Source organism: Cupressus sempervirens, chromosome 11 (assembly GCF_028749045.1).
Source record: "Cupressus sempervirens isolate cs-2001-9-10 chromosome 11, ASM2874904v1, whole genome shotgun sequence".
NCBI lineage: Eukaryota > Viridiplantae > Streptophyta > Pinopsida > Cupressales > Cupressaceae > Cupressus > Cupressus sempervirens.
The window spans coordinates 588,165,204-588,178,366 of NC_143128.1; the positions used below are offsets into that span (position 1 = coordinate 588,165,204).

General features: G+C 32.8%; 1 pseudogene; it reads left to right on the forward strand.

Annotated features, from left to right (window-relative positions):
* Positions 1–11,119, forward strand: LOC149531032 (monothiol glutaredoxin-S11 pseudogene; annotated as a pseudogene).
* The last annotated feature ends 2,044 nt before the right edge of the window (positions 11,120–13,163 follow it).

Below are 13,163 nucleotides of genomic sequence, written 5' to 3' on the forward strand. Positions count from 1 at the left end.
ATGCAGGTATAATAGGAAAATAACAACAGAGTTGAGATAGAAGTGAAAATAGCTAATCGATCACAAATCCTGCAAAACTTTATAAAATAAAACAACCACATTAATCAAACAATAAGAATGTCTAGGATAATGCATAGAATGGAGTCCCTAAAAATTGGATGCATCACACATATGGTTTTGAAAGAAAAATTTGGTGTAACTACTGTGTATATCTGCAAAATTCAAAATCAGTAAAATTTCATCAAAATAACTCCAAAGCCATAATGAAAAGAACATAATAATATGAATTTTTTTTCTATATAACAATAAAAATTACAATAATTAATGTTTACCTCCATTGAAGGTGTGTGCGATGGTGCATCCCTACTTGTGCGTGGTGGTCTACCCATGTTGCCCTGTGAAAAAGATTAGTAATTCTTAGAAACAAGAAGCAAAATGAAATTATTTGACATGTTGTACTTAATGTTTGTATCTACACATATGATTTTGAAAGAACATAATAATACGACATTTGTTTCTATATAATTTGAACAATTAAAATAAATAAGGTTTACCTTTGTTGAAGAAGGTGTGTGAGATAGTGCATCTCCACCTGTGCCACATGGTGGTCTATCCATGTTGCCTTGTGAAAAAGATTAGTAATTCTTAGCAATCAGAAGCAAAATGAAAGTAATAGACTTACCAAAAAAAATTAATAATAAAGTAGATTGTATATATAAATCATTTATTTTAAGTTAGCTTAAAATTTGGTGTAACTAATGTGTATATCTAAAAAAATATTTGACATATTCTACTTAATGTTTGTATCTGCATATATGGTTTTGAATGAAAAGTTTGGTCATACATGACCCCATCATAGTTGACATTGATCATACCTTGACAAACATTTCATTGCTCATCATCTTCATCCATGTCATCATCATCATCATACTTGTCACTTTTATCAACATCGTCACCACCACCATCTTCACCACCACCATCATCATCTTCATCACCATCATCATCATAACCATCATCGCCATTATCATCACCGTCTTCATCAACATGATCATGATCATCATCGTCATTACCATTACCATCGGCATGACCAGAATCATCACCATCTTCTTCTTCTTCATCATTGGATAATCATTTTTTTTCATCTTGTGCTTCTTCTTTTTTAGTATCTTCTTCTTCCATCACATTATACTTTACTGGCCTTCCTCTTGGATCATGCCTAATAACAAATGACCAACCTGGTTTGTGTGTAATGCCAAAGTTAAAAACTTGCTCACATTAGCTTGGAAGAACATAGGGCTCATCTCCAACTAACTCAAATGACCTTGTATTGATCATTGTAAATTCACTATCATGTTCAATAATAGTCCTATCAGGATCATTTTGATTCGGTCGTAGCTTGTACCATTTGATGACAAATAGAACTTTTTTGAATGAATTAAAGTCACACTCAAGTATATCATCCAAAATGCCATAGTATCAATTTTTAGATTATTGAGGATGTATGTCAGTTCTAGATGAAATATTGGTGACTGCGAAGACTGCACTTATCCCAAAATCACATGTTTTCTTCATTTTGTCTGACTTTTTTATACAAAATTTACGGATATGGTAGTACATAACTTTGTGGTGCTTGAGCTACAATTATTCAAACATGTCAATAATGTTTGCATCGATCTGTGAGTTGATATTAAACTTATGGCTCATGATTAGTAATCTTTTGCGTACCTTCATATCTCTTAAGCCATATACTAGATCAAGTACTGTTGGTGTAACATTGGGATCTCCATTATGATGAGCTTCTTTAACCAATGATGCAACATCATCCCATGTTAATGAGTGACCTTTTTTTTGAGACTGTTCAATCCATACCATCAACCAATCAAGATTGTTTGCAATATACAAATATAGTGCATCCCACTCATGACCAACTATAAAGAAAATAATTAGACCAATTAGAAACAACTCATATTGATGATGGATAAAAATTAATAAACTATAAAAAAAAAACTTATAATTACCTGTCAATCTCCTCAATCTATCTTTCCTTGTCAGGTACTCCCCTTTGAATTTGTCATTAGAGTTGGGATCCCAAATGAAATCTACATGAATATTTGTTACAAACTTTGGAAGATATTCACTAATGTACACCATGATCTGGTATACCATATATCCCTCTACCATAGAACCCTTAGGATGTGCTCTTTCTTAAACCAAGTTCTTTATAAATTTCAAGTGCCTCTCAACCATCCACATTGACCTAGTTTGTACAAGTCCACACAATTCAATCTCCTCAACTTGATGTATGAGGTAGTGTTCTTGAGCATTGAAAAAGGTTGAAGATAGACACTTTTGCATTTTACACTTAAGTTGTGAAATTTTTTTTTTCCAATATTTTATATCTTTTTTATCAATTTGTTTAGATGATAAACATCTAAAAGAGATTCAACATGCAAGAACATATAAATGAGATTTCAGATAAAATTATACAATAGATTTTGGATAAAATTATATAAATTTAAGAAAAAACACTTCTAATCTCATGTATTTTTCAAGGTCATATATAACTTGTTTAATGCTGTTGTCAAACTGATGTGGGAGGGATAGAGGTAGGATGTACTACAATTATTAAAAAATGATCATTTCAATATATTATTAAATAATGTTATACGTAGTACATTCAATTTTATAAATATATTGTAAATAAAGAACACGACCTACCTTAATGAAGGTATGCCAATCATGTCTTTTCAACCTTGGCCCGAAATCACCTTTCTTTGATAGAAGAGTGCTTATATTTGCAGTAGATCTTGTTGGAATTTTTGTTTTAATGACTTCTTTCAATGCATCACTTTGTTACTCTGTTAATAACCAAGGAAGGGCACTTGTATTTATGCAGTCTCCATTGCTATTTGATTCAATGAAATGTTTTAGTGCATGATTGGATTCATGAATGTCAGTACAAATTTTGGCAATTTTTTCTCTAGCATGTCTTCCATCCAATATTTTCCATAGTGTCTCTATTACATTCTTTCTAATATGCATAGCATCAAACAAATGCATAATTGGGAGATCCTTGTAGTACAGTAACCTGCTAAACTAAGTAGAATAACTTTTCATTCGTCTAGGCAGTTGGTCATTGATGCCTTGAAAACCTTCATGAGCATCAATTATATCATTAGTAAATATAAGACAATATCAAAATACAAATTTTAAACTTTGAATGATAAACTGGATATTACCTCGACGACTTAGTTCATCATATTCCAACTTCCATATATGAGGTCATTCTTCGTGGCCTTGATGATGTCTCTTCTTTCCCGTTAAAAAATTATTTTTTGGTAATTTGATATTTATGATTATTGTGGATAAATTTCCTAAACTCATTGAACACCTGCTTTCCTAAACTTCTTGAATGATAAGATTTCATCTTCGGACTACAAAGTGGACATGCAAATTTTCTCTTTGTCTGAAGACCTAAAAGATCATGTACAATTATCATGCACATCTTAAGCATACAATAATAATGTGTAAACACTATAACAAACAAAAAATATGTGATCTTAATAATATAACATATCGCAAAAATGAGTTAGCCCAGTGCATCATGTATTGTCCGTACAAGCATTGCATGGAATTGAAATTGTCGATGTCCTATTGGTCTAGAGATGTCATATATAGTGAGGCCATTCTATAACTTCAACAACTCGTCAATTAGGGACTCAATATATATGTTCATATCTTTAACTTGGTACTTACCTAGTAATTAAATGAACATAAACATTACATCATTATTATGACCATTTTCATGCACTGTTTATACATTATGTGCTCCTTATTTATGGACATCCAAGGAGGAATGTTATTGTTAATAACAAAAAAAGACCACATTGAGTAAACATATCTCATATCTCCAAATGGATTGACATTGTCCACTGCCAACGAAAGCTTCAGATTATGAGGTTCTTCTTTAAAGTGTGACCACATGTTTCCTCTATCTCTTTAAATGTAGAACCATCCACCGGCATTCACATGATGTCATCTTGACTTCTATTGCATGCATGGTAATCCATAAATTATGCTAAGCTAGTGCACCTAAATAATCATTGAAGATGTGGAATAATGAGAATGAACCGAAGAACCTTGTGAGACACCTTTTTTGTTATTTAATCTGACTGATATCTACTAATATGACAATCAAGGCATTCTATTGCAAATTCATGTTGTTTATGATATAGAATGTGATTATTGGGACATGCATGTATTGTCTGATACTTTATTCCAATCTCATTCATAATAGTAGATAATTCTCAGTACAAATGAGGTAAAATATTTGATGGTGGTAACAAAAACTCACCTATCAACCTACAACAACAAATATGCATTGTTAATACAATGAATAGTAATTGTATGCTAACATTGAATATGACAAAAATGGCACACCTTAGCATACGTGACATTGCTACATTGAATAAACCATTCATAACCTTTAAGTTCACCAACAACACTATAGCCAAAAGAAGAGTTGTTTGGGAGCCTTCGTATAGGGGTTTGGGTTTGTGTGCCTTCTCAAGTGAAGGTATATCAAGACCATCTTCATCATCATTATCAGATGCGTTAGTACCATCATCGTGAGCCTCTTCGTCTCCTGCTCCAATAACATCTTTCTTAATTATGTCCTTTGGTACATTATCATCTTCTTCCAAGGGAGTGTTATCCTCAGCTTGGATATTCACACCTCCATGTTCCTCCAATAGGAAATCCACATTCAACAATGGATAAAAATCATGGTCCCCTTCAATGTGACCATGTTGCCTACAATGACTTTGGGCTGTTGTGATTAGAATTTTTGATTGTTTAAGCCATTACACTTTTTTCTAGGACAATTATATTCATCAAGTTTTCTTCAAAATTGAGATCAAAATGTAGCCATTGTCTTGTTATTTTGTTCTGGGTTCATATTGTTAGGTCCAGTCTTTCTTCACAGGAAAATATATTTGCAAATAAATCGGACATGTTGTACTTAATGTTTATATCTACACATATGGTTTTGAAATAAAATTTTGATCTAACTAATGTGTATATTATTTGCAAAAAAATTGGACATGTTGTACTTAATATTTATATTTGCACGTATTGTTTTGAAAGAAAAATTTGGTGTAACAAATGTGTATATATGCAAAAAAATTGGACATGTTGTATTTAATGTTTATATCCTTGCAAGATGAAGATGGGTTTGACAAGGTCAAAGAGGGAAATGCTAGGCTTCTTGAGTAATGGGAAGAAGAAAAGAGAGGAAGATGAGAGAAGGAAACAATAAGAGGAAAGAGATGAGAAAATGAGGCAAGAGGAATTGAGAAGCATAAGACAAGTGCTCGAGGCAAACATGAGGAAGTTGGATGAACTTATGTAGCAGGATAGGAGGAACACTGAGAGATGCGAAGAACAATGTAGACCAACTTTAGGAGCCTAGATGGATATAGAATACAATTAGAGAAAAGACCAAAACCCACACCTATCATCTTTGAAGAAATATAAGAATGTTGTTGGTTGTACCCACCCAACCAACTATATCCATCTAGGCAATTCAAGAACCAACTACTTAATCAATTTACATTTGATGAATACCTTCAAAACTCATTTTCAAGTTACTAAAAGTATATGTAGAGGAAGGTCTAGTAGTGATGAAGAGGACAATTTATTAATGAAATAGACAATAGAAATGATTCAAAACATGAGGATAAATTTTAAAAGAAACTTTTAATCTAAGGAATAATGATAGAATCTAGAAGCAAGGAAACTAAAGGTTTGATAAGTCAAATTTACAATTTTTTTATTGCAAAAGTATGGTCATTTTGCTAACAAGTGCTGGAAGATGATAGAGAAAATGTGTAAAGTGTTCTTAAAGAACAAGCTAGTATTTATAATCATTGATAAGTATTGAAGAAGAAGCTCAGTGAAACATTTTAGATAAGTCTTGGCTATATCATTTATGGCATGGAGATTTACATTTTGGTGGACCAAATTTTTTGCAGAAGAAGCATATGGTGAAAGGGTTTCCTAATATTTAGCAAGAATATTGCATACTAGCAAAGCATTACAGAGAGGAATTTGTTCCTATAGATTTGGATAGAATGAAAGTTGTATTGGAAGTTGTACACATAAATTTGTGTGGATTGATCATTAACTAGTAATGTTTATTTTATAACTTCTATTGATGATTTTAGTTGGAGGACTTCAGTTCATCATTAGAAGTTTGAAGCTTTTAGTGTATTCAAAAGGTTTAACACATCGATCGAAAATGAGATTGGCAAATATATTAAATCTCTATGATTAGATAGAGGAGGTGATTATATGTTAAATGATTTCATTGAGTTTTTTTAATGTGATTGAATCAATAGACAATTTACTATTGTTTTCACTTTATAACAGAATGGAGTTGTTGAAAAGAACTGCACCACCATGAACATGGCTTAGACTATGTTGAAGGAGAAGCATATTTCAATCGAGTGTTGGGGAACACCTATCATTTGTTTAATTTATATTTTAAATAAAGAATGTACTAGTGATTTTAGAATAAAAAATTAATCTTGCATTAAAACCAAGAGATAATTGTAGTCTAATTAATCCTTGAGATAATTGTAGTCTAATTATTATGTAGACTGCAAGTAGATATAAAGCATGTGTACCTTTTGGTGAATAGAAATCAAATTCTAGTCCAATGGTGTCTTATGTGCTATTAATGCTGCAAGAAATCTTCTATTCGGTTAATGTTGTAGCAAACCTCTGTACAACAAAATATAGCAAATAGTCACAATAAATAGTGTAACATATGTACATCTTTGATTGTCTAATCTCTATGTATTCATATTAGAAGGGCTATAAAATATCTTCAATGAATATAGTATAAATTTTTATAATCAATGACCAATAACAACAAAACAAAACTCATGAGACTAAAACTACATGTATTTTTATGAAACAAGAAATCTACTGAAATTACAATCAATGACCTGTAATAGAAAAACAAAACTCAACACACTAATATTACATGGGTTTTTATTAAAAATTGAATCCAACAACACTTTTGCAAAATAACATTTACATTACGGGATTTAGCTCAAGAACAAACTCCAACTTACATAAAAGCACTACACTGTTTGAAAAATATATGACACATTGACTGATTCAAAAATTAAAATCCAAAGAGAGACATTAATGTGCAACACAATATGTAGCAACCACTAAGACCCCTGGGCCTACATAATCCTACTTAGCTATCTAATAAGAATTGTAGGCAACAATCGATGGGGGGGGGGGGGGGGGTGAAGTATAAAACATAGAAATCTCTAAATGGTCATTTTTTTAGAATGACTAAAGACTATCTATGTATAGTGTAATGTCTTTGAAGAATAGCATGCCATCATCAGATATATAAAATGAAGTAGAAGAATGCATTGCCAATGCACCATCTCCAACAAGCCATCCATGTTAACTCCCAATCTGATCTATTGGCCATGAGCAAAGTAACTACTATAGGAGAGAGGGCATGCAAAATCCATTCAAAAACTAGTGGCAAGTGTGTCTTTGAAGAATAGTATGACACCATCAGATATATAAAATGAAGCAGAAGAATGCATTGCCAATGCACCATCTCTAGCAAGCCATCCATGTTAACTCCCAATCTGATCTATTGGCCATGAGCAGAGTAACTGCTGCAGGAGAGAGGGCATGCAAAATCCATTCAAATACCAATTTCAGGTGTATATGCTTCCGATTTGGTAGAAAAATCATTTTCTATTGATGCTCTTGACTGTTTGGCACCTCTACACCCACCTCACCAAGTATGCCTTTTACAAATTGTTAAGTAACAAAAATATTTGATCTTGTGTTTTAGGCAATAATTGGATGTAGCACCATAATAATCTTGAGCTCTCTAAACATGTGCCATCTTGAGAGAACATATACAAATTTCAGACTACATGAAAATATGCATAGAGGCAAACAAAAATCTGAGGAAAAAGAATCTAAGCACCAAAATTTAGTGCTTTTTCAAAATTCTCACCCCTGGATTAGTAGACAATAAATAAAGTGGAGAGAAAATGGTTGCATAATAAACATAAGGTTTTAACATGACATGACAATTACCCACTTTTAATGCTTATGGAAATTAGGAGGAGGGTTACAAGTTACAATACCATTGAATTCTATGTAGCAATGCTAGAAGTTAATTGAAGCTAGCATCTACCAGTTCAGCTTCCTCCATTCAGCTCTCTAGTTTCTAGTCTTTGCCATTTTCTTTAATGTGATCCTAAATAATTTGCAACAGATCCATCTTTGACTTTCGATCCCTTTCTACTCACGAATTTTTTCATTTTCAATCCTTCTAGCAGAGCTAACAACTTTGTCCTCATTATTAGATTTGGTGCCAAAAATTTATGATCCTCCCTTTATGAAGGAGCCTTAAGGATAGTGAATAACCATTCCCTCTCCCATTGGTCTAGGGTTGCCTTTGGTAGCCCCATCAAAATTCAACTTTAAAAACCATCCTTAGGTGAAGACACTTTCTTTCCAGCTGATAATTTTTATTCTTCACAACTATTCAAAAAATGGGAATGTGAGTCTTATTATTATGTATCACTTAATTTAGAGCTAACTTCAATTAGTTGGGGTTGGTAATTAAACTATGGTATTAAAGTGGGTTAAGTGTGAGTGGAAAATCGTCAGACCTTTCATAGTGAATATCTATATTCAAATCCAAAAGGAACATTTTACATGTTGATATGCCAAATTACACCATCCAATTCTGGGTGTTGTAAAGCAATTCTAGGTGTTGTGGAACTCGATGGGTGAAATGAGGTGCAAGTATTGCATCTTACGTGGATCTGATGCAAGGTTACCACTTGGTTGTGGCATCTAATCCCAAGGACTATGTGCAAGGGGAAATTACAATGGAAAAAAAGTCAAATTCAATTATGTTTTTTGAACTCTTCTTACCAGAATTTCAACAAGAGAAATAGGCCAATTTTTTCCATCTAGACCTTGGTTTTAGTCAATATTTTTTGGTTATAGAGATTTATACCTCAGGTTTTCCACATTGATAGTGTTAAAAATCAATCTTAATTCTTTAATTAGTGAAACATCTATTTGATAATAGGGGTGTGTAAGCAAATCCAGTTTGTTTGATGTGTTTGATATATATTTCTTTTAGAGCTAGTAGGCTGTAAAAAATGGCATTGCGTTGAGGTTTGCATAAGCATATTTCAACATTTGTTGTTTTATGCTTTATTGGAATTTTGTATGTGCATTTTAGTTAAAATGTGGATTGCAAATTAAATTAAAATGTGGGGAAATTTTAAAAAAAGAGATAAAAAAATCAGCACTTTTCTCACGTATAAATTGAATTTCATCATGAGTTTTGTATTGATATAAATTGCTTGCTTAGTTTTTTCTACATTGATATCCAAAACAAGACCATTTCATACTGTATATGTATGACACAATGCGAAACCTTTTTTAGATACATTTTTTCCAAGGTTTCTAGTCTACATGTAGAATTGGTAAGATAGATTTTGTTACTATGATATCAATGAAATCCATACTAATGTTCCTATGTTAGAAAATGGTGCTCAAAAAAATTCGGCCTTCACCATTGTGGTTACATGTTTGGTTTATCTCTAATTTTCTTTCTCATTTATCAAGTTATGAGTGTTTTTTTGGAGTTTCAACAACTTGATACATGCTAATATTTGCAGGATGGGAAGGTTGTAGGTATACTGGAGAGTGCAAATCCATCAGAATTGTCCAACATAGTGGCCAAGGTGTCTGGTTCCATAGACATTGCCAAGACAACTAGTCCTGCTAGTCTTGGAATGTCTGCTAGTTCAATAGTTATCAAGACAATGAAACAAATATATAAGTCACCTTAGATTGCTAAAACTGATATAGAGTCTGGTGATGCAGTTAAGAGAAAATTGCAATAACTCGTGAATTTTGAACTAGTCATGTTGTTTATGAAAGGGACACCCGAGCAACCATGATGTGGATTTAGCAGAAAGGTTGTGGATGTTTTGAAAATAGAGGGTGTGGAATATGGAAGCTTTGATATTCTAAGAGAAGAACAATTGCGAGAGGGCTTGAAGGTATTATCCAACTGGCTGACCTTTCCACAACTGTATTGTAAGGGTGAGTTGCTTGGAGGCTATGATATCAACCTTGAACTGTGTAAAAGTGGGGAATTGAAACAAATATTTAAAGACCATGCCTTGCTCTTAACTACTCATGAGTCTGGTGAATTAATTGCAAAAGCAACTTTTGTCGAACCCAAACCTGATACTGCTATCTTAGAGTTTGATAATGGTGGTACAGTGGACTCAACTAGTATAAGTGAATCATTAAGTTCTTAGCTATCAAACATCATTAATTCCAACCCGATCATGTTATTTATAAAGGACACTCCTGAAGAGCCACATTGTGGTTTTAGTCGAAAGTCTATTGAAATTCTTAGAGAGGAAGGGCTAGAATTTGGGAGCTTCAACATTCTGACTGATGAAGAGGTAAGGTAAGGTCTTAAATAATATTCTAACTAGTCTAGCTATCCAGAGTTTTATATAAAAGGTGAGCTTATTGGTGGATCAAATATCATGATAGAAATGTACAAAAGTGGTGAGCTGAAAAAAATTTCCTTAGAAAAAGGAGTGCTACCCAAAGAGTCACTCAATGATTGGTGGAAAAAACTAGTTAATTCTTCTCCTCTCATGCTCTTTGTGAAAGGCACACCTAATGCCCCTCAATGTGGCTTCAGCTAAAAGTTTATAAATGCTTTGAATGAAGAGGGTTTAGACTTTGGTCATTTTGACATTTTGAGTGATGAAGAAGTCAATGAAGGCTTGAAGACTTATTCTAATTGGCCAACATTTCCACAATTATATCACAAAGGTGAGCTTATTGTAGGATGTGACATTGTTCTAGAAATGCATAAGGTAGGAGGGCTAAAGTCATCCTTGACAGAATAGAACCAATATGTAAAAGGGGATAAAGATTCTAAACATAAGCTTATCTGGTTGTTGACTTTTGGCTTTTTGGTACTATTGTATGGCTTCATCCTTTATTAGGTTTTCTAGAGAGAAAGTAGGATTATATGAATGGTGACTCAAGTTTTTGAATTATTAAAGGAAGTGTATATTATTTAACTCATCTCAACAACTTTTGCAACTTTTTGTTGTATCTATAATGCTAAAAATTGGTAATTTAGGTAAGAATGAAGACATTAATTTTGTTTTCTTTATATTTTGACTCATAGACCTTATTTTTGACACTGCAGCTTTTGAGTTGCTTCTGTTTTGTTAATTGGGTCTCCTTTCAATGTTGATTTTCATATTTCATGGCTAATATGCAGATGCTATTATGGGGATTCTTGAGCAATTAACATCTAAATTTTATTAATATATTGTCTCATGTCTTCTAATTGTTGAGCTTGGAACTGTTGGTACTTGTGTTCGTGAGTGTTTCTTTCCTTGGAATTAAATGGAGAGGATTATGTTGCCATATGTGTTTCTAGCTGGTCCAATATTTACTACAGTAATTAAAGGAAGACAATTTTTTGCATGAACAAGTGAAATTGAAATGATATTAAACTACACTATTGTTTATTGCATGCCCACTATGTGGCAAAGACAGTGAATTAGATTTGGTAAGTTTGATGCTTATTGTTTTGGACACATCGCAAGATATGTGACTTGCACTAAAATCAATCAAGCACACCTAGTTCCAAGACCATATGAAGATTGCAATATGAGGGTAGATGTGAATGCCAAAGATTGTGGTGTAAGAATGTTGATAGAAACGAAAAATGTTTAACATGCCCACAAAAATACTTAAAATATAGTAAAATATGGGCTCTGTTGAACAACATTTTAACTAGTCAAACATTAATATTCTACTACAGGCAGAACAATTTTCTTTGTCAAGAGGATAACCATTGTGAATTATGTTATAATCCATTGGTGCTGGGAGCTCAAATCCCAAGAGCATGAATAATCAAGCTCATTTGGTTTAGTGTTAAGACAGAGATATCCATTTCACCAAAATTGGTTGGGCTCGTATGATCCAATATTGTTTTTTTAGTGTTAGAGCCTTTCCATTTGACAATATAATAATATTTAATTCTTGTTGATCTTTCCATAGCCTTTGAGATTAGAAAACACAAGGACATATAAAGAACATGATCAACAGTAAGATGTTACTAATTATGTGTTCCCTTGCAAAGTTTAGACAATAGTTGATTGCAAGCAATTCATAGTAAAGATTGACCACAATAGTCAAAATTCTTCCTAAGACAAAAAAGTCTAAGACTTATATAGTAGACATAAAAAATTGGTGAATAAATTGCAAGCATTTGAATTCAATATTGAATACATGAAAGGCTAAAATGATGTTATAACCAATATCTCATCAAAAAGATTTAGCTTGTTTGAGTATCGACCAATAACAAAGAAGATCAATTGCATAAACCTGTGGGACTTTGCAAGAATAGGGAGATTCTTCCTCCACCAATCGATCACTACAAAATGAGCCTTACAAAACTATACCCATGATAAATGGTAGGGGGTTGGGGCACATAGTTTTGATGCAAAGTGTTTGATCAATAATGTAGGTTTAAGTTCCCATCCTTCTAGTAATTCACAGTGTTTTTGTTGGTTTAGCTACCTCTCTATCCATCCTAGCAGTAGACCCACCCAAGACATGAGAATGTCACAATGTCATTAATAATGGCTTTAAGAGTCCACCCAATAGCCCTAAAACAAGCATGACTGATATTCCAAAATTCTTTTCCATGATAGCATGTTTTAAGAAAATGATGGCTCTAATTTCTTATCCCAGACATTTTGCAACCAATTATTCATAAAATATGAGAAGGAAGTTTGGAGTGATTAAAAATCGCAAGAATCATAGCCACATCCCTATGTCTATCCCTTTTAAACATAAGTGGACAAGTGTTCATTAGGAACAACAAGAAGAGTAGCCAAAGATGACTTACCTTGTCCTCTGAGATTAAGGTTTTGATCATCATTCATATGGCTTACTGCCACATACTTTTCCTTTTCCACATATTTCTTTGATCCTTCGACAATGATTTACAAAGAGGTGGTTGAAATCCTAAGGTA